This window comes from Theropithecus gelada, chromosome 17 (genome assembly GCF_003255815.1).
Source record: "Theropithecus gelada isolate Dixy chromosome 17, Tgel_1.0, whole genome shotgun sequence".
NCBI lineage: Eukaryota > Metazoa > Chordata > Mammalia > Primates > Cercopithecidae > Theropithecus > Theropithecus gelada.
Window position 1 is genome coordinate 17,147,839 of NC_037685.1, and position 22,471 is coordinate 17,170,309.

General features: G+C 37.3%; 1 long non-coding RNA gene across 1 annotated transcript; it reads right to left on the reverse strand.

Annotated features, from left to right (window-relative positions):
- Positions 1-6,013: 6,013 nt before the first annotated feature.
- LOC112610742 lies at positions 6,014-21,362 on the reverse strand. Its single transcript, XR_003116478.1, has 3 exons — positions 21,204-21,362; positions 15,634-15,870; positions 6,014-8,214 (listed from the first exon to the last, which is right to left on the reverse strand). It is a non-coding gene; the product is annotated as an uncharacterized LOC112610742 (long non-coding RNA).
- Positions 21,363-22,471: the final 1,109 nt, after the last annotated feature.

The following is a 22,471-nucleotide window of genomic DNA, read 5'->3' on the forward strand; positions in this document are numbered from 1 at the left end:
GAGTAGACTAAGGCCACAAGAATAGAAGTTGCCATAAAACATGTTACACTGTTAACTTTTAGCATACTTTAGTTTTGCTGAAAACCTTGTAAGTTTGGAATTTTAATTATCCTTTGCTATTAACAAGACGTTGTTTTGTCCAAATTAACTTAGAATTGGTATAGATGGCTTTTGTTTTTTTCTAACAGAATAGCCCCATACTGTAAGATTTTTGAGTTAGTAAGCTACTTTTTTGCTTTTATGATTTAGGATATTTCTGAACTGAACTAGTGAGGTGTGCTCACAATGAGGTTTCCTTTAAAAGTTATTATTATTATTATTATTATTATTACTATTTTACTTTTTTTGTGTTAGCAAAGCATTTGCCACTACAGACTGAAGGCATTTGGGCCATCTGCGGGTTAAGGATTTTTGATAGGAAGGCCTCAATGCTTTCAGGATACTCCCTTGTTTACACTGACAACCAAGTGGTATTGGAGTGTTATAGGGTTATGGAGAATACCATCAATTATCAATTACAGGTTTTAAATTTACCTTGGCTTTTAAAGGAATAGATACATTTTTTTCTTAACTACTTTTGTATCTCTCTCTTTCTCTTCTTTGTCTCTCTCTCTCTCTCTCTCCTCTCTGCCCCTCTCTCTTCTCTGTCTGTCTCTCTCCTCTCTGTCTCTCTCTCTCTCTTTCTCTGCCTCTGCCAGCCGCTTATGCTGCAGTTCTCTCAACCACTGTGGAGGGATCTAAAACCAGTGGTAACCAAGCATCTATGTACAGGAACTGGTCTGGGTGCCCTGGATTTACAGGTTACCTTGTGCTATACCTTTGAAACAAGGGACCTGTCCAGGCTTCCTTCTGATGGCCAACCTACCTCCAATGCTGGCCAGTCTATTTTACATAAAGTTCTAAGCTTTCCTGGTGTCATAGTCTCGCTTAAATCCCTTTTTGAAAATTTTCAACATAGTTCCTAGTAAGGTGGGCTTATTTGTGCCTGACCCATGCTTCTTCGAGACAAAACACCACACTCACATCACATGCACACCACAAAACAAAGAACGGGTGAAAAGGGCATACACACACTTTTACAGTTTACACCAAACCAAAATCAAAACCAAAATCAGAGTATCCAGAAATTCAAGCCAGGACAAAACCAAAACCAAAGTATCAAGCAATCCAAGTCAAGTCAAAAACAAAAACCAAAGTGCCAGTATGGGCACGCTGTGGGTGATCGGGTCATGCTTCCACTCAAACGGAGTAGGCAAGTTCCCAAGACCAGTCCTGTCAAGCAATTCAAACTAAGTCAAAACCAAAACCAAAACCAAAGTGCCAATAAACGCACGCTGTGGGTGATCAGGCCATGCTTCCACTCAAATGGAGTGGGCAAGTTCTGAAGACTAGTCTTACCAAGTTTCAGATGTACAGATTCCAAGTACCAGTTCCTTCCCAGTGTTCAGCCACTGCGTTGATCCTCTACGGGGGCCTGCCACACAATGCTCTGGTAAGGCGTCCCACCAGGGCAAATGCCTATCCAGGAGCACTCCCAGGATCTGTGTTGCTCAGGCTGGCCAGAGTTCCTATCAGGAATGTTCCACAGGGCAGGTTTAAGTCACCTAAGGAGCTGCTGTGACCATCCACCAATCACCTCACTTCCCAGTCAGGGAACCAAGAAATGTAGCAGGACAAGCCACAGACAAAACTTCTCAGACACCAAGTTAAAGAAGGAAGAGGTTTATTTGGCTGGGAGCATCGGCAAGACTCCCGTCTCAAGAGCTGAGCTCTCCGAGAGAGCAATTCCTGTCCCTTTTAAGGGCTCACAACTCTAAGGGGGTCTGTGTGAGAGGGTCGTGATCGATTGAGCAAGCAGGGGGTATGTGACTGGAGGCTGCATGTACTGGTAATCAGATTGGAACAGAACAGGACAGGAATTTTCACAGTGCTTTTCCATACAATGTCTGGAATCTACAGATAACGTAACCGGTTAGGTCAGGGATTGATCTTTAACTACCAGGCCCAGGGTGTGGCGCCAGGCTGTCTGCCTGTGGATTTCATTTCTGCCTTTTAGTTTTTACTTCTTCTTTCTTTGGAGGCAGAAATTGGGCATAAGACAATATGAGGGGTGGTCTCCTCCCTGAAATGGACTCCAATAAATAAATGTAAGTCAGCTGTGGGTGTATGGATTGCTGTCCATTAGCAGGGATCAGCTTAGGTTGATGCAGCAGAAAGGTGGCAGAGTCTTAGGTTTGAGTTAGGCAAGATAGATGAGGAAAAGGCAGAGAGTGAACTGCTAAGATGGAATGTTTGTGCCATATCTGAGAAATGTTCAAGTCTGCATAACCAGGAGAGACAGAGGATGTCCTGAGTTGTCTCCCTGCACTCTTGCTACATCTATAGTCAATTCTCCACATCTCAGCCAGCAAGACCAAATGCAATTCTAAGTCAATTCAAGTCGTTCCCCTGCTCAAGACTTTCCAGTGTCTCCCAGTAACTGAATAAAGTTCATATATATTTCCAAATATAATTTAGAAGATAAACGCCAAATACATTTCTAACTCATTGCCATTGCCTACAAGGCCCTAAATGATCGGCTCTGGTAAGCTCTCCAACTTCCTTTCTTACCCTGCCCCCACTCCTGTCCAACTATACCAGACTCTTTGCAGATCCTGAAACATGCCATGCTGAACCTTTTCTCGCAGACTTCCTCTTGCTGAACCTCTTACCCCATTCCCACCTCTCCCAGACTTAAATGATCTATCCAAGTTGTCTGCCTGTGCTGATCTCTCACTTTAGTAGGGTCCTCACTTCCTTCCCAAGTCTTCTCCTTGGAGAAGTCTTCCCTAGTACACTCTCTAAAATAGGTTCTCCACCCGTCACGAGGCCAAATTATTTGTTTACAGTAACATCACTTTACCCCTCAGCTTTATTGAGGTAGAGCTAGTATACAAAAAACTGCACATAATTAATGTACACAGTTTGGTGGGTTTGGGCAAATGTATATATTCATGTCATCATCACTACAAGCCAGGTAATAAACTTATCCATTACCTCCAAATTTTCCTTGTGTCCCTTTGTTTTGTTTTTGTGGTAACAACACTTCACATGAGATCTTGTCTCTTAAATTTTTAAGTTCACAAAATCTTATTGTTAACTATAGTCACTGGGTTGTTCAGCAGATTTCTGGAACTCACTCATGTTGTTTAACTGTAAATTTATACACATTGAACAACAACTTCCTCTTTCACCCTCCCACCCATTCCCTGGTAACTATCATTTTATTGCCTACTTCAGTACCTTTGACTATTTAGGTATCTCATATATAAGAGGAATATGAGTATTTGTCTTTCTGTGACTTACTTATCCCACTTACCATAATGTATTACAGATCCACCCATGTTATCATAAATGGTAAGATCTCCTTCATTTTATTTCATTTTATCTTTTAATTTAATGTAATTTTATTTTTTGAGATGGAGTCTCACTCTTGTCACCCAAGCTGGAGTGCAATGGCATGATCTTGGCTCACTGCAACCTCTACCTCCCAGGTTCAAGCGATTCTCCTGCCTCAGCCTCCCAAATAGCTGGGATTACAGGTGCCCACCACCAAGCCTGGCTAATTTTTGTATTTTTAGTGGAGATGGGGTTTCACCATATTGGTCAGGCTGGTCTCAAACTCCTGACCTCAGGTGATCTGCCTGCCTCAGACTCCCAAAGGGATCTCCTTCTTTTTAAAGGCTAAATGATATTCTATTGTATATATATGCCACCTTTTCTTTACCCATTCATTTGTCATGGACGTTTGGGTTGTTTCCATATCTTGGTTATTGTGACTAATGCTGCAGTGAACATGACAGGGCAGATATGTCTTCAAGATCCTGATTTCAGTTGATATATATAAACACATACATATCTATATCTATATCTATCTATCTATCTATCTATCTATCTATCTATCTATCTATCTATCTATCTATCTATCTATCTATCTATCTATATGTATCTCCAGAAGTTGGACTGCTGGATCATATGGTAATTCTATTTTTAGTTTTTTGAGAAATTGCCATACTGTTTTCCATAGCAGCAGTATAATTTTACATTCCTATTAACAGTATACGAGGATTCTAATTTCTCCACAACCTCACCAACACTTGTTATCTTTTGTTTTCTGGACAACAGCCATTCTAACCAATGTGAGTTGATACCTGTTTGTGGTTTCAATTTGCATTTCCCTGGTGATTAATGATATTGAGCATGTTTTTATATTATCTGTTGGCATTTGTATGTCCTTTTGTGGGACATGTCTACTTGATTTCTTTTCCAATGTTCTAATCAAATTACTTACTTTTGCTCTCAAGTTGCAGAAATTCTTTATATAGTTTGGATATTAACCCTTTATCAGATACATGGTTTGCAAATATCTTTTACCATTCCATAGTTTGCCTTTTCACTCTGTTGATTATTTTCTTCGCTATGTAGAAGTTTTAAAAATTTTGTTACAGTCCCACTACTATTTTTGCTATTGTTGCCTGTTCTTTTGGTGTCCTATTTAAGAAATAATATTTGTCCCTGTAATCCCAGCACTTTGGGAGGCCGAGACGGGCGGATCACGAGGTCAGGAGTTCGAGACCATCCTGGCTAACACGGTGAAACCCCCTCTCTACTAAAAAATACAAAAAACTAGCCGGGCGAGGTGGTGGGTGCCTGTAGTCCCAGCTACTCGGGAGGCTGAGGCAGGAGAATGGCGTAAAAACCCGGGAGGCGGAGCTTGCAGTGAGCTGAGATCCGGCCACTGCACTCCAGCCTGGGCGACACAGCAAGACTCCGTCTCAAAAAAAAAAAAAAAAAAAAAAAAAAAAGAAATAATATTTGTCAAAACCCATGTTGAGAAGTTTTTCCCTTACATTTTCTTCTAGGTGTTTTATGGTACTAAATTTTACATCACATCTGTAATTGATTTTGGTTAATTTTTGTGTATGGTGAAAGATAAGCATCCCATTTCATTCTTCTGCAGATGGATATCCAGTTTTGCCAACTCCATTTATTGAAAGACTACCCTTTCCCCCTTGTATATTCTTGGCACTCTGTAGAAAATCAGTTGACTATACATATGTGGGCTTATTTCTGGGGTCTCTGTTTTATTTCATTGGTCTGTATTTTTATGCCAGTGCCATACTGTTTTGGTTACAGTAGCTTTGTAATACATATTGAAATCAGGAAGTGTGATGCCTCCAGCTTTGTTCTTTTTGCTCAAGATTTATTTGGATGTTTGGAGTCTTTTGGAGTTCCATATGAATTTTAGAGCTTTTTTTTTTTTTTTTACTACTTCTGTAATAAACAATCTTTGAGATTTTGACAGGGGTTTCATTGAATCTATAGATTATTTTGAGTCATATGGATGTTTTAACAATAGTGATTCATCCAATCCATTAACACAGGATGTCTTTCTATTTATTTGTGCCTGCCTTAACTTCTTTAATCAATGTTTTATAGTTTTCAGTGTACAAATTTTCCACCTCCATGGTTAGATGTATTCCAAAGTGTTTTACTATTTTCGAGGCTATTGTAAACGGGATTATCGTAATTTCCTTTTCATATAGGTCGTTGTTGGTAGTTACATTACTTTTTGGTATTGTGTTATATATTTATTAGTGCAACTTCTTATTAATTGTCTTGTTCATATCTGTAGCCCCAGCACCTAAAACAATGCCTGGTACATGATAGGCTCTTGATAAATAGTTGATGATTCATTAAGAAAATGAATACCTGTTGATATAAATTGTAAGGGGAAGCAATATGGTAATTTAATCCATGAGCTTTACAGCAAAGAAAGTCATGAAAAATGAGATAGGGAATGAGGTTTAAGTGTAGGAAAAGTGGTTCAAGAGGCTGAATTTTGGAACTATGAGCTGAAATGTATTTTAGGATGAGTTAGAAGTAAAAGACCTTGATTAGAGTCCTTGATTGTCAAGAGTAAAGGGATCACATCCATGGCTTGATAAGGCTTGGTCCAGCTACATTTTTTTTCTTGAAACATTGAAATTTATTTTTTCGATATGAAAATCCATTATTTTCTGTGCATCCTGAGGCACAAATAAAAAGATGTATCTTTTATAAATTTTGTTGAAATTTGAACATATTATATGTTTGGGGTTTTCTAATTTCTTGTGCAATTGTTTTTCCAAAAGTTAAGTGGGAAAAAGGGATTTAAGGAGGGAGAGAGAGAGAGAAGGAGAGATAGATTTTGCTTTTCTTCTTTGATCAGCAGAAAAAAAATGTGACTGCTAGCAGCAGCTTTTGGAGAGGGGAACAGGAAGCTAGATGTGCAGAAAACTGGAGGGGATATGTGGAAATAAATATCTTTCCTGCTAGTGTGACAGAGAGGTGGATATGATTGTTGTCCAAAAAATACTGTAAGAAAGTGGCAGAGAAGCAGATAAACTGACTCAGCACACTCTGAGGTTTGGAATTGTTCTTTTATAGAACTGATAATGGGAGGTGTTATAATAGCAGAGAAGGGGAAAAAATGACCTGTATATATTTTTTACTCTCCAAGAGTTTTGGTTATGTTTCTTTCTTCAATTATATTTATTTCATGGTAAAATAAAGTTATTTTATCATAAGATAATGTACACCTAGAAATGGACAAAAATGTCAATTAGAACTGTTGATAAGGAATGAAAATATATTAAAGTCTTTGACATGAATATTTTTTAGGTTTAATTAATTTTAAATTAATAAATAGAAAATCCGTGGAATTGAGGGCCCTTCCTATGGCTTGTGCCACACTTCAGAAACACGTCTCAGTTGATTTCATCATGCGGAAAAAAAGGGGTTAGATTTTTAAAAATTAGGTGAAAGAGTAAATACTTGGGAGATTTAAATGAAAAGCTATGAGTTAAAAGTAAGAAGTGAAAATCCATGTACTGCGTCTTGCCATAATTAGAATCTGGGTGCGTTTGATGAACTGAAGATTAAATGGTTTCTGGGAACTTTCAAAGCCAGGGGCTTTTCCATATTCCCAGCATGACTCAGCATGGGAAACTTCCAGTCAGTGTAAGCATGCAGGGCATTTTCTGAGCAGAAAAACCCTGCCAGCTTCTAAGCTTCATGGGAGAAAACAATAAATATGGAAGCCACCATCTCTCTGAATTAAAGAGAATAAAAAATGTTCTGAAAAGAAAAGAAAGAGGTAGCTCAGTAAAGAGAACCTTATTACTGGGAGCTATTTAGTCATGGCAAAAGTTCTAGATCTTTAAGACAAGAGTTGTTGGTATCGATTATGGGAAAGGATTAGATACACATATCTAAAACTACCTGATATAATTGGAATATAAAACCATTTAAACAATGTAATGAGAAGTCAAGAGATTTGGAGCCTCAAAACCTGGGTTTTAGTCCCAGATCTATCACTTGCTTATTGTTATTGAAGTTTAATATACATACAAAAAGCTGCATAAGTGATGGTGCTGTGACTTTTCGCAAAAGACACATATGCACATAACCAGCATTCACTGAAATTGAGAATCAGGATATTAGCAACATCTCAGAAAGCCCCTTTTCACTCCCTTTTTGTTACTGACCCCCAAGGGTAACCAGTCTCCTGGTTCCTGATTTCTAACATAGCAGATTCATTCTGGCTGATTCGTCATAACTTTATATGAATAGAATCATTCAATACATACTAATCTGTACTTAGTCTCTTTGGTTCAACATTGTATTTGTGATTTATTCATGTTGCTGTGCCTAGCTGTAATCTGTTAGTTTTCATCGACAAATTACATTGTTTGGAATAAATAAACATATTTATATGATCTACACTTGATGGGCATCTGGACTGTTTTTACGCTTTGGTTATTCTCAGAATAACCAAATGCAAGAATGTTGCTAGGAACATTCTGTACATTTATTTTTGTGAACATCTGAATGCATTTCTGACAGTCTACTAGGGCTGCCATAACAAAGTTGCAAAGACTGTGTAGTTTAAACAACAGAAATTAATTTTTTCACTGTTCTAGAGTCTGGATGTCCAAGGTTAAGAGGTCAGCAAATTTGGTTTATCCAGAAGCCTCTCTCCTTAGTTGCAGATGCCACTTTCCCATTGTGTCCTCATACCATCTTGCCTCTGTGCTCTGGTGTCTCTTTCTCTTCTTATAATCACATCATTCCTATTGAATTAGGGCTCTATCCTTTTTACTTCATTTAATCCTGATGACCTTCTTCAGGCCCCTGCCACCAAATAAATACAGTCATATTAGTGGTTAGGATTTCAACATATGAATTTTGGTAGGACACAATTCAGTCTGTAATGGCATTTCTGTGGTTTATATTCTTAAGTAATAAATGCTAGGTCACTGCATTTCAGTACATTTGGGTTTAATAGACACTGAGAGTTTTCCAGATTGGTTGAACTGATTTGCATTGTTGTTGGAAATGCAAATCAGTTCAACTAATCTGGAAAACTGTCATTGTCTAGGGTTCCAGTTACTTCATAATATTGCTAAATATGGCATTGTCTTTCTCATTTTAGCCATTCTGGTGTGTATGTACATGGCATATCACTATGATTTAATTAGCATTTCTTTGATGATTACTGAAACTGAATATCTTTCACATATTTATTAGTGGCTTGGATATCCTCATTTGTAAAATGTCTGTCCAAAACTCTTGGCTAATTAAAAAATTTAATTGTCTGCCATTTTCTGATTGATTTGTGGAAGTTCTCATAATCCTGGAAATAAAATATTCTTTGTTGAATAGATACCTAGCAAATATCTTCTGCTAGTTGATTTATTTCCTTTTCAATCCTTAGTCATGTTCTGATTAATATAAGTGATTTTAACAGGGAAGTTTAATTTATAACTTTTTCTTTTATGGTTAGTACATTTTTAACCTTATTTAAGTAACCTTTGCTTGGTTTTAAGTTACGAAGGTTTTTTACTTTTTTAACAACAGCTTTATTATTTTACTTTTACATTTAGATCTCCTGTACATCTACAACTGATTTTTGTGTATTGTGTGAAGCTTGGGAAGGGGTCATGATTCACTTTTTCCATGTAAAATTCAGCTGACCCCAAATCATTTATGTAAAAAGGCCATCCTTCCTTGCTGCACTGCAGTGTCACTTTTGTCATAAATCAGGTGAGAGTTCTAATAATGGGTCAGTTTCTGAATGCGTGCTTCTTTTTCACTGATCTATATTTTTATCCTTGAGTCTATAGCAAACTTTCTTAAATATAATAGCTTCGTATGTGACTGGCTTGACTTCTTGTATTAACAGTAATCTTTGTCCAGGGCTATTCTTGGTCTTTTGCATTTTCAAACACGTTTTAAAATTAGCTTATTAATTTCCACAGAAATACCTTCTGGAATTTTGGTTGGGAGGATTACATCAAATTTATAAGTTAATTTAGTAAGAACTGATATTTTAAAAATATTGAACCTTCCAATTCATGAACATGGTATATCTCATTATTTAAATCTTTCTCAATTTCTGTCAGTACATTTTGTAGTTTTCTTTGTAGCTGTCTCATACATCTTTCACTATATTTATTCCTATAAATTTTATGATTTTTAAAGTTATTTTAATTTAGCCAAGTGATTTAATTTATTGCCATTATACCTCTAAGTATGAGTATTTTTTGAATTTTGAATAACATTGATCCAAAGATAATCTAGCCAAATCATAATGATCAAGCAGTGTCTTCACCCATTCCTTCATGCATTTCTGTATTGAATAATCATTTATTGCATTCCTCTTGTATGCTGGGCACAGTGCTAGATGCTAGGCACACAAAATAAGGCACAAAATAATAATTTATTGCATGCCTCTTGTACGCTGGCTGGGCACAGTGCTAGATGTTAGGTACACAAAATAAGGCAGTCTTTATTCTAGAGGAGTTAAACAATAACAATACAGGATGACAAATTGAAGAGATGTGACTAATTAGGAAACCCAGAATTATGCTGAATAATAATCAGAATAATTACAGAAGTCATATTAAGGAGTAGGAACAGAAATAGCACAATTACTTCCCAAGGGACAATAATAATAAACAGGAACACTTGAGCAAAATGAAGGATAGTGTGAAAGAAAATAACTTGTTAATATTGTGTTTAAACTTGTAGCAAATAAAGAGATACTATGAAAACTTCTTACAGAATCATAACACACCAAATTGGTGCTAAATTAAACTCAAGCAAGAAAGTAGGAGCCTTGGAATACAGTGTGATCTGTGTTGTCTTGATGTAATGGGTTTTTGAGGAGTAGGAGCCATAAACATAAATGCAACAAGTGATCTTCTCCACACTGGGGCCACAGAAGAAAGGGCCTGTTTAGGTCACCAGGAGGAATTTATCTGGAAGCAGTGGGATGGGAACTGAGACAAACCCAGCTCCATTATTTATTTACAAGGCTGCAGTAGGAAGTATGGATCCTTTTGTTTTCTAGAAGAACTATAAACAAACTTATCTGTTTATTTGTATAAAGGATACCATTGAATTTTTGTAAACAAAGTAGACTGTTAGGAATAAAGGATAGTTTGATTTAGGATATGTGTCCATAACATATATTATCTCAGGAGCGTTATGCTGCCTACTGACAGTGGCAAATTCACGATATTAAAGCAAATGTAAGAACGATGAAAATACAGGAATGAAAGGGCAAGGAATTGAGAAGTGAGGATTTTGAACTTCCACTAGTTCTGAAAAGCACGTCTAATTTAAACTAGAAGTAAATGGATGTAATAGAAATATCTTTCAACTAGGAAAGAGAACTAGTCCCAGTTTTTACACACACTTTTTAAGCTATTTAGCCTCTCTGGTTCTCAGTTTCTCTTATAGAATATATTGCTTTCCTTCCATAGCAACTCACCTAATAATTGCACTCAATAAATATGAGATAAATGAATGAATATATAGGAGATAATGAGTGGGAGGGGGTCTTTATTGGGTCTTCTTAGTTTTCTTACTCTCTGTATTTTCTTTAAACAATCATATATTCTCCTATGGGTTACAGTTTAAATCTGCTATTGACTCCTAAATTATAAATCCATCTCAGATCATTCCTTGAACTCTAGGTATGCATATATATTTTCTTTTAACTTGACATCTGCAATTGGATACTCCAGCTAAAAATTGAAATACCTAGTATGAACTCATTGATTTTTATCTTCCTCCCAACTTGCTCTCCTCCTGTGCCCCTACTTTCGTTAACGGCATTCAGCAACAGACCCCATTGCCCAATATACCGTTGATCACAATTTCCCAAAGAGGCTATGTCCTAAATAGCTCTGGGAAGCTACCACTTCTCTCTCTATTCATACTCCCACAATCCTTGTTTAGGTCCTCGCAAAAATGGCCTGCACAACTCTAGCAGCCTTTCAAACAGGTCTCTGACTTTAGAATATTCTCTTTGAATTGATTGCATTATTTCAGACAGTGATCTTTCTAACATATAACTCAAATCCCATCACTCTCTGTCTAAAATCATTCAGTGATTTCACATTGCCCCAAGGATAAAGTGCCAACTCCCTAAAGTGGCTTACCATCCTTGTTATACACTCCTGCTTTCCTCTCCAATCTCATTTCTTGAATAAATTCTATCTTCAGCCAGACGGTGCTGCTTTCCTCACCTGTGCTTTATGCTCTACTTTCCTGACCCTGAACATGACGTTCTGCTTGCCTAAGTGCTTCGTCCTTCCACCCAGCTCTTACCTCCAGCCTCCACATCTTAGCCCCCTCACCTGACAATATTCTCGCCAACTGTATTGTTTCAACGTAGAAATCATCTTTGTAAAGATGTCTTTTCCCCGTGGTTGCTACTACTCCTTTCCTAGCACATTTGTGTGCTGTATTATCTGTTAAATGTCTGAGTCTCCCACCAGATGAAAAAGCTTCGGGAGTATGTGAACGTTTACCTGTCTGGTTCCCGTTCCTTGTGTTGTCTAATTGTCTGGCTCAGCATAGATTGTTAATAAGTATTTATAAAATAAAATTACTCTCTTGCAATAGTAAAATACTATAATAGAATGTTAAATAAAATCATAAGGCTGAGACAACAGTTTAAATTTGGCTGGCGTGGGTGGGGGTATAAAGGAAATGAGAGCCTGGGGCACTTCAGAGGCATTTTATGACACGTAAAGTGCCCTTCTGGGGCACTTTATGACGTCAGAACAAAAAAGTTGTGCTTTTCGTTTGGGATTTTGGGAGTGAACCAGAGGACAATCCTTTCACTGCTGCTGCTATAATATAAACTCTAGGAACAATAAAGAACCTTGTGACCTGAAAAATAGACTTTTTGGAAAAGCTCTTAAAATTTGGGGTGGTACACAAGAGGATGTGGTATGTCTTGCCCAGTGAATAAGGATCTTCAGAAAACTTCTAAAAAGAGGCTGCATCTGCTTTAGTTGTTCAGAGGAATGCATATTCTCTGAGCACTGTTTTCTCCAAAACATTTTGAGAAATGGGCCTCAGTTTTCTTACTTGTAAAGTGGGTATGGTAGAAAATGTATCTGTCATCTTGTACATGAGGATTCAATAAACCAAAGTAAATAAACTTTTACAATGGCCTGGCACCTAGTAAATACCAGCTAAGTGTTTACTTCCTTTATTACCATTGTTATCAATTTGACACTGAGATAAGAGCTAACACATAAAGTAAGAGGCATTGTTGTGGTACATCTGCAGAAGTCATTTGTGTTCTCCAAGTCCTTCCAGAGTTCTTCTGGGACGGTATATAAGAGTCCTGGGATTGAGTTCCTGCAGTGCAGTCTGGCCTCAAAATCTGTGGCTCCTGGCTGAGCTTCAGCTAACAGTACATCTGAGTCTTCCTGTCAATCAAGGATATCTTATATGGGACTGAGCAATTTAGATTTGAAATGCTAAGTGTGGAACAAATGTTACCACATCAGATAGGAATGGAAACTGTTCTTTGTGGAGAGATACCAGGATCTCTCTTCCTCGGGAAGATGAGCTGAGAGAGGAACGCAGAGATGTCGCTCTGTGCAGCCACTAGCACTGGCCCCTGTGCCACCTTAGTTCTTCAGGGTGAGCTTTAATTGTTGCCCAGTTTCATGAGTTTCAGGCTCTATGCTATTGTGAGAAAATTGTGCTGAAAGCTACTGGGAGACCACACAATGACAGCTGGCACACTGATACACTGTGGAGGTCACTGCTAGAGTTCAAGGCTCTCTGGGATGCTCCAGGGCACAAACCCTCAGATTCGGGTGCTCATCCAGGGAGGTTTGGATCCGATCCGTATGAATCCCAGTGTGGTAGCAAGGAATTTCCTGCCTCCTACTGCTTCAGGACAAAATGCTCAACCCATTTTTAGAAGGCCTTCACAGCCCTTTTGGGGCATTCCCAGGGCAGGTGGGCAGGAGGTGGTGACCGTTGGGGCTGGGCATCCATCAGACCTGGGATGGAGTGGTGCCTCACCTGGATCTGCACACCCCAAAGTGGTACCCAACGCTGGGCGGAAAGGAAATGAGTGTACGTGTGTTGCACTTTGATCAGTGTCCTGCTCCTCCCCTTCCTCCCCCTGCACATCGTGTGAAAAGGAGTGGCGTTCTCCCAGACACAGATCAACTTCGGAAATTGGGATTGTGGTACTTTCTGAAAGTGTGCAGCATTTTAACCTCGAGTGTGTAAGTCTAAGTATTGTAAAACATGTTTTTATATTTTAAAATCTCTTAAAGATAATTTTATTTTATTGAACATCAGAAACTATCTGCATATTCATAAAGAATGCTTGATTAAAAGATAGTATTTCCCAGAGCCCCTGAAATTTTAGTCTAGTCACACTCATTTGGAATCAGCCTATTATATACCTCTCTGACACTAACGGTAACAATTACCATATTCATAATTACTAGGGAATTCTAAGGAAAGTGTATATATGCACAAACACATTGTATACATATTCAGAATGTATGTGTATATAAATTATATACCATAAATATATCTGTTTGTTACCTGTCATTTTTTTTCCTATAAAAAGTAATTTTATTCATGCCTAGTATTAACTCCCAGGCAAAGCATATATTTAAGTATTAGGCTAATGTTTAAAGGTTTTCAAGAAGGCTACAACCCTGAAATATTATCTGATTAGAAAATAAAATTGGTGGTTCTGCAGTTAGCCTTTGGCTTTATTTCAGTATTGGTTAGTGTTCTACTGCTTGCTGGGTTTGAAAACTTACCTGAAAGTATATCCCTTATTGATCAGTAAATTTATTTGTATGTTATTGTCGCAGCTGGTAAATGAGAAATTTAATTTTCTCTCTTTAATTCAGTTTGGCTTTCTGACATGTTGCTGTTCTCTCCTTGAAGCAAGTGCTGTTTGCCCATTTTCCTTACTCCAGTGCCTGTCACATAAAAGGGCTTAGTACATGTTTCCTGAAGTAATGACTTATCAGATGCATGGTCAGTGCCCCTAAATCTTGCTTCTCAGTGTGGTTTGGAGCCTGAGAAAGAATGGTAGCTTTGGAAAAGTAAATTTAAAAGTCAGAAATCATTAAAAAGCACAAAAATATCCCAAAGTAAGGTTTTCATATGATTCTACCACAGGGCTTATTGATCTTTTCTCATCTTTAGACTTTGTTTCTAGGTGCCCAACAGAAGCTATCACAACTTTAATGGTTGCTAACTCCCACCTTTTCATTATACTCTTGCTAAGTTGAAGAGTCTCCTCATCTTAGGAACAGAAACGACTGTGCTATATATTGGAATTTCCAAAAGCCACCAAACACCAATGATACACCACAGATGGGTGTCCATGAGAGTCGAATTAGCACTACTCCCCTCAGTGTGGCTTCTGTGTCATCACTAGTGTACTGCAATCCCTGCCAAGGCAGGACAGGGGGACGATGAGTGCCAACTGGATTTCAGTCCAGACTGAATGATAAGGTTCTGCCACAGGGAATGGATTATGTCTGTTTAAGGCCACAATGGAAAGTGTCCTTTTCTGTCATTGCAGCTACATCATCCAAACTCCCCAGATCACTAAGGAAACTCAGAAGAATATGAGCAGAACATCACAACAATAGGTGTGCACAACTCTGATAAAACATGTACATTTAAGGCTCTCTATTCTCTCTAATAGGTTAATCCAGGTGGTATGATGACAAAACTGCCATCTACAGTTTGGGACAGGTAGGGATGAAAGAGGATGGTGGAATGGGATCTTTTCAAATTTATCCAGTGGGGTAAATGGAGGATCTTCTGTTTCATAGTAGCTACATAAAGTAACTATAGAAGATTATTTTCAGAGAAAAACAAAACAAAACAAAAGCCACTACTAGGCATGCCTATTATGCCTGAAATGTCATTGTCTATTTATATACTTGCAAAGGCTATTTTCTGCTGAATTTAAACAGCACAAACATCAGAAAAACTAGATAATAGTCTATCTACTGGAAATATTTGGAACTGTTTCTTACAATCATAATATTAGAGCACAAACATATTCCCCTCTCCTTTTCTTTTTCTCTTTTGAATTTTCAGTAGAAGGGATGACAATATTAGGTATAACTTTTATTGGATAATACTTTAATTTAGATCACCGAATTATGTATACCTATAGCACCCAAAATGCTACTAAAGTCAAATCTCTACATTTAAATAATAAATAAATAATCCGATTTTACTCACATCCACCTTCCATCATGGTCCAACTAGACACTCCCCCATTGTGACTGTTGATGGAAAATTCTTCCATGTTTGGAGAAACCACAGTTACTGATTAGTTTTAGCTCTAAGAGCTCTTTCCTCCTTCTCATCAAGCCTAGGCAAAGTTCCACAACAATATTTTTTCCTGTTTGTCTCCACCCAGAAGTTCTTAATCTCTTCAGGGAACAGGGAAAATGCAGGAGTCCCCTTTGTACATCGCTTGAAATAAATAAAAATATTATCCAAAACTCATGTCAGTACAGGAGTGACTGTTATAAAGAGAAAGAAACAAATTGTGATTATTGGAAATGACAAGAACTTGGATTTTTCTCACTTTTCAGCATGAAATTCTGAGCTTACAACCTGCAAAATCTTATTATAAAAGTAAGATAACTGCCATATAAAAATTGAAAATCATGCAAATATTTATGTATGATCCCACTAGTTCACTCCATATTTTTTTTGGAGTGTAAAAAACATTTATTATTTTAAAAATCACATCCAATTGAAAAAAAGAAACACAGAGTCATAAAATAAAAGAAGAGGAACACAGGCTTTGCACTCCACTGAAACGTTTTGAAAAATAAAATGAGCAACCATTGCTTTACAGCAAAAATATTATGTCATCAACAAGGTAGGAAAATAAGCAATTGCCTTTGAAACGGCCATAGATGTACTAGCACAGTGGTTGTGAGAATAGATGTTTGAGCCTAACCGTTTGGTTTCAAAAGCTGACTTTTCCACAGAGTTCTTCATGTAATATTGGTCAGGTTGCTTCATTTTCCTTATCTGTTAAATGGTGATACTCATGGTACCTACTTTATCTTGTTATTATGGCACTTTGAGGAGTTAATAACGAGAAGTACATAGAATAATGGTGTCTGATAAGATTAAGGTATTGTTACTATTCTTCAATTTCTAATATTTCAAAAGAAATACTGACCTGCACTGAAGAATAATTGACTTCCTTCTTCAAAGCTTCATTAAATAATAATAAATAGTTGATTCCTTTTTCAGTTGGGAAACCAAATTCAGTCAATCTCTTAGAATATTACCATGAATTGTTTCTGAATTAAAACTCATCCCAAATAAATGAGGAGATACTTTTCTGTGATTTATGGAATAGTTTGGAAGAAGGATACTGTTATGCCAGGAGTTGAAAACTGCACTCAGAAAGTCTATTCATGCTGACTGCAAATATTACCAGTGGGATGAAAATCGAGTGTGTCCAATTTCATCACTGATAAATCTAGAATGATAACAGATCTGCTTTAAGGGCAAGGTCTGCCGGGCGCGGTGGCTCAAGCCTGTAATCCCAGCACTTTGGGAGGCCGAGACGGGCGGATCACGAGGTCAGGAGATCGAGACCATCCTGACATGGGCTAACATGGTGAAACCCCGTCTCCACTAAAAAATACAAAAAACTAGCCGGGCGAGGTGGCGGGCACCTGTAGTCCCAGCTACTCGGGAGGCTGAGGCAGGAGAATGGCATAAGCCCGGGAGGCGGAGCTTGCAGTGAGCTGAGATCCGGCCACTGCACTCCAGCCTGGGCGACAGAGCGAGACTCTGTCTCAAAAAAAAAAAAAAAAAAAAAAGGGCAAGGTCTAAGAATGCTCTTCTTATATGCAGAATGTTTTTGCTTAATTTCATGCTCTACAGTTTGAGAGTCATTTCTTATAAAATTTATAATAACTGATGAGGCAGCCAGTGTCCTGCCCTAGAGATTTCTATCTTATTTTATAAGGTAAAACTAAAGTTTCCTTTCAGGTTAAATAAGGATTATAATCTTCTTTGCACAAGGAAAAAAAAAAAAAAAGTGTTCTTACTAGATCACCTTTGGTAAGATTTGTGATTGTTTATCCCACAAAATATTTAAGTTTAGAAATTATTTCCTTTCTCCTCCAGGAGAGTATAAACTTTTCCCCTGTGACTATTTGTTTTTCTTCAAAATATATTAGCCCATATTTATCACAGTCATGGTCTCTATGTCAACGAGAGAAGATGCCATGTATCTCCTAATTTAGCAACACTTTTTGTTCAGGTTTCCAGATAAAGCACAATACAAGTTTTAAATATAAAGGGAACAGGCTGTTTCCCACAAAGCACACTGGTGTTCATAGGATGAGAAACTGGCCCCCCGTGGTGTTTGATAAGAAAGGAGTTCCTAGCATAAAGATATTTTTAGCACATCTAATAAAACATCAGTTCCATCTGCATTTCCTTAACATGTTGTGCTAAATTCTCCCTCCAACATTCCAGGATTAGTTTATTATTCAAAGTGACAGGGAAAAGTCACTTTAGATTTTTGTCACCATAGGAGAAAATGAAAATCTGTTATTATTATATTAACATATGTTTCTTTTTCTTTATCAATACACAACAGCATTTGGGTCTCTACTAAAAATTATCACACACTTTAAATGATAAACTGAGCCTCTTGAAATTTTTTATTTATTTTGAGACTATAACATCAATATGTTTAAATCAAATATTAATTTCTGTCTCTGTTTCAAACATGACTCCTAATAACTGAAAAAATAGAAGTTTGTGTTTACTGCTCTACATCTCTTTTCCTAAGTAATTAACTAACAAATTAGCTGTCAACTTCTTTATTCACTGAGATCTTAGTTAAAAGAGTATGTGTGTGTGTATGTGTATGTGTGTATGTACATATACACGTACACGCATATACATACTATTATATACTATATATAATAGTATATATATATACACACACACACATACATGCACAGAGAGAGAACGTTAAAACATAATGAAAAGTGGTATTTCAAAAGATCTGTTAAGCAAAATCTTGATCAAAATATAAGCTGGTTGCCAACATATAGAAAGGTTTATTATACTATAATTGGTTTTGAACATGGTTTGTAATATCTCTCCCTCTTCCATGCGTGTAATTTTGATTTATTACCAGGTTGATAATCACCTGGCCAGAATTAGATTTCTTGTTCATATAAAGGTAAATATCAAATTTACATATCAGTAATGCAAATGGGAAAAATTATTTGGAGTAATTTCTTTTCATTGGAACTATTTGTATCACTGCTCAATAAATCTATTATTTGATTTTCTTTCTAGGGCATTATTAAAGAGATTTGTCAGAAAAATATGTTTATGTATGTGTTTACATATGTATACACACTATATAATAAAATAGAAATTGGAGATATATATGCATGTGTATATGAGTGTGTGTGGTGGTATATAGGACTACATTACAGAATATTTTTCTAAAGTTAGGAATTTAAAGGGTGAATATCATACTAGGCCACATTTCTGAGTTGTAAAAAAAAAAATCACTGAATTTTACAGATTTGAGGTTTTAAGCTTAAAATTTTAGTTGCATTTTTAAAAACTCAAAAGCAGTTGACAAACTGGTTTCAAAAAGAAGAGTTAATATTGCAAAAGTGAAATTACTCATAAAGCTAAATCTAGACAAGACAGAAATAAAATTTTAAAAATTTAAAATCCAACTTTATTTTAAAAGCACATATGTTTTGCATTAGAAGGTGTAGCCCTACCAATCATCTTTTCCTCTAAAATATTCAGAGTACATTTTTAGAACATTGTAAAAACACTTAAATGCCAGTGGTTCATTATTTTAAAAGTATTGCCTCTTTTAACAAATGCAAGACTAATGTTGAAATATAGCTTTTATTCTGTTTTTCAGGCTTCAGACATAAATTCTATTTTATGGTTTATAAACTAATAGGAGACATAGTGACTTCTTTTATTGCTAGCAAGATTTTAAATGTTCTTTTTGGGAGGTATAGTGACTACTATTATTATTATTTTTCTGCTTGAGAAATGTTACCTTCTGAGAAAAAAGCAAGGCACTTTTTCTACTGTTGTGATTCCTTAAAATAGTTTTTTTCCCTTTTGTTTTGTTTATAATACCCTTCCCAGTTCCCTTGGTCATCTGAGCATGGCTGATAACTTCACGTCTCTTTTTTTGATTCATGAATAGAGAATTCTAACTTTACGTTAAAATGAAGAACATATTTAGTTCTCAAGAATAAGCTCATCCTGGGAATATATTGACACCTTGGCAGATGTATTAAACCAGAAAAAGAACATAGGAGGGACGTGGCACCCCTTGTGAACAACACTCTCATGGTTGAGTCCTTGCTGAGGGTTAGGAAAACATCCTGGTATGTACATTTGAAGCTTATTGGTTTCCTGAGCTAAGATTAGGGATTAGGACAAGAGGTGTGGCTGGAATCTCTTCCTGAAGATTGTGATTCTGGGACTCAGAGGAGTCAAGACCAAGGTTCCCACAGCAGAGCCAGAAAAATAAATAAATAATAATTAGTCCTACACCTCTGACATTCGACTACCCCCTTGGGTATTGTATCTTGGTCCTAATATATTTTGTTTTCCTAGTTGAGGCTGGAACTGTGTAGAGCATTGAGCAAATATTTTGTTCTTACCAAATACATATGTCTTTTTGGACTGTACAAATACTAAATAATAATAACCATATTCTTTATTTTTTGAGATGGAATTTCACTCTTGTTGCCCAGGCTGGAGTGCAATGGCACCATCTCAGCTCACTATAACCTCCACCTCCCAGGTTCAAGCGATTCTCCTGCCTAATCCTCCCAAGTAGCTGGGATTACAGGCATGCGCCACCATGCCTGACTAATTTTGTAGTTTTAGCAGAGACAGAGTTTCTCCGTGTTGGTCAGGCTGGTCTCAAACTCCCGACCTCAGGTGATCCGCCTGCCTTGGCCTCCCAAAGTGCTGGGATTACAGGCATGAGTCACTGCACCCGGCATGTAGCCCACTAAAGAGGTGTTGAGCCTCTCTCTTGTTAGATAACCTATCAGGCCATATTTTCTTATAAATTACTTCAATAACGATTACTATTGAATCATTAATTTTGTACATTTTTTCCAGATGAGGATTTGTGCTGAAGCTTCATTTAACTAAACCATTTTAGGTAGCTTGTTATCACAAAAGAGTCAGGACAGGCTTAAAATCAGTCAGAAGTTTACCTATTCAATTCTATAAAACAAAACAGGTACCTATGATATGCTAGACTGGATAGCAGCTGCTGGAAGGTTTAGAAATGTATTGCAGTCTCTTATTTATTTCTGTCTTGAATTCCAACTTATTTCAAAAATAAAAATAGCCACACTGTTGAAGACCGTATGATGGAGACTTTGGAATCAGATAGATCTGTCCCAAGTCCATGACTACCAGTCATGCAACCTCAGACCATCATCCAGTCAGAGTCTGGACTCCTGTAAATGAGCGTGGTCACCACTCACTCACATGCTGCAGGGTTGTGACACATGCCAACACACAGCAGGGGACATGGGCTAAACATCCGGAAAATGGAAAATGCTCTTATTCTCAAGGCCAGGCCAATGTCTGTTATTATAAATTCTAGCATGTTAACCTATCTATACATTTCAAATTGCAAAAGAATTCATTGCTTCTTAAAAATATAGTTGACATTCTAAGCAGAGCTGAGTGTTGACTAAAATAAACTAGGCTAGTAGTTATCATAGAAATGTTGATAAGATTACCTGGTATTCATTATACTTAAGAGCAAGACTGGTCCGAGTTAGAAATGAGAAACTACTTCAGTCTGTTTTTCCCACCTTCCTACCTCCCATTCATCTTCCTTTCATCATTCACACACTTACTGCCCAGAAGCTTGTTTTGCTGCCTTGACATTGTTAGGTGGCCTATTTCAGTAAAAAACAGTCTCTCTGAAGTGTTGGCTGGTACTGTTTGAACCTGTTAGCTCACTAGATGCTCTGCATTTTAATAGGGGTCTCTTGAATGCACAGGAGTTTTATGGTTTTTTCTTTTTCTTTTTTTTTTTTTTTTTTTGAGACGGAGTCTCACTCTGTCACCAAGGCTGGAGTGCAGTGGGGCAATCTCGGCTCACTGCAACCTCTGTCTCCTGGGTTCAAGCGATTCTCCTTCTCAGGCTCCCAAGTAGCTGGGATTACAGGTGCCCACGACCATGCCTGGCTAATTTTGTGTTTTGGGTAGAGATGGGATTTCACCATGTTGGCCAGGCTGGTCTTGAACTCCTGAACTCAGGTGATCCACCTACCTTGGCCTCTCAAAGTGCTGGGATTACAGGCGTGAGCCAACATGCCCAGCCCACACAGGAGTTTTAAACCCAGGAGAATTGTGCTGTCTTGTGAGGCAGACTGTCTTCTCTGTAGCTACTCTCTCTCAGAAAGTTCATCGATTCTTACAACATTAACTTTCATTTTTATTGTTACTATCCTTAAAAATATAGGTCAAAGATGTCTGTGTCTTTCTCCCAAGTTTTGGTCCTACAATTTCTTAATGGACATTTCAGTTCAACAGGTATTTGTGAGGCATCTCTTATTACATGTGAGACTAGGATCAATACTTTAAATGTATTTAAAATAGACACCATGTTTATGTACCTGCCAAGAAATCTTTTTGTTCTCCGTAATCAAGTTGTACTATGATTTGTCACCAAGTCCTATCAATTCTTCATTTAAAGAATTCTCATCACCTTACACTTGGAAGATACATTAACTTGTTATCTTAAAAACAAGGATTATAAATCATTCTACTCTAAAGACACATGCACACATCTGTACTGCAGCACTATTCGCAATAGCAAAGACATGGAACCAACCCACAAGCTCATCAATGATAGACTGGATAAAGAAAATGTGGAACATATACACCATGGAATACTATGCAGCCATAAAAAAGAATGAGTTCATGTCTTTTGCAGGGACATGGATGAAGCTGGAAACCATCATTCTCAGCAAACTAACACAGGAGCAGAAAACCAAAC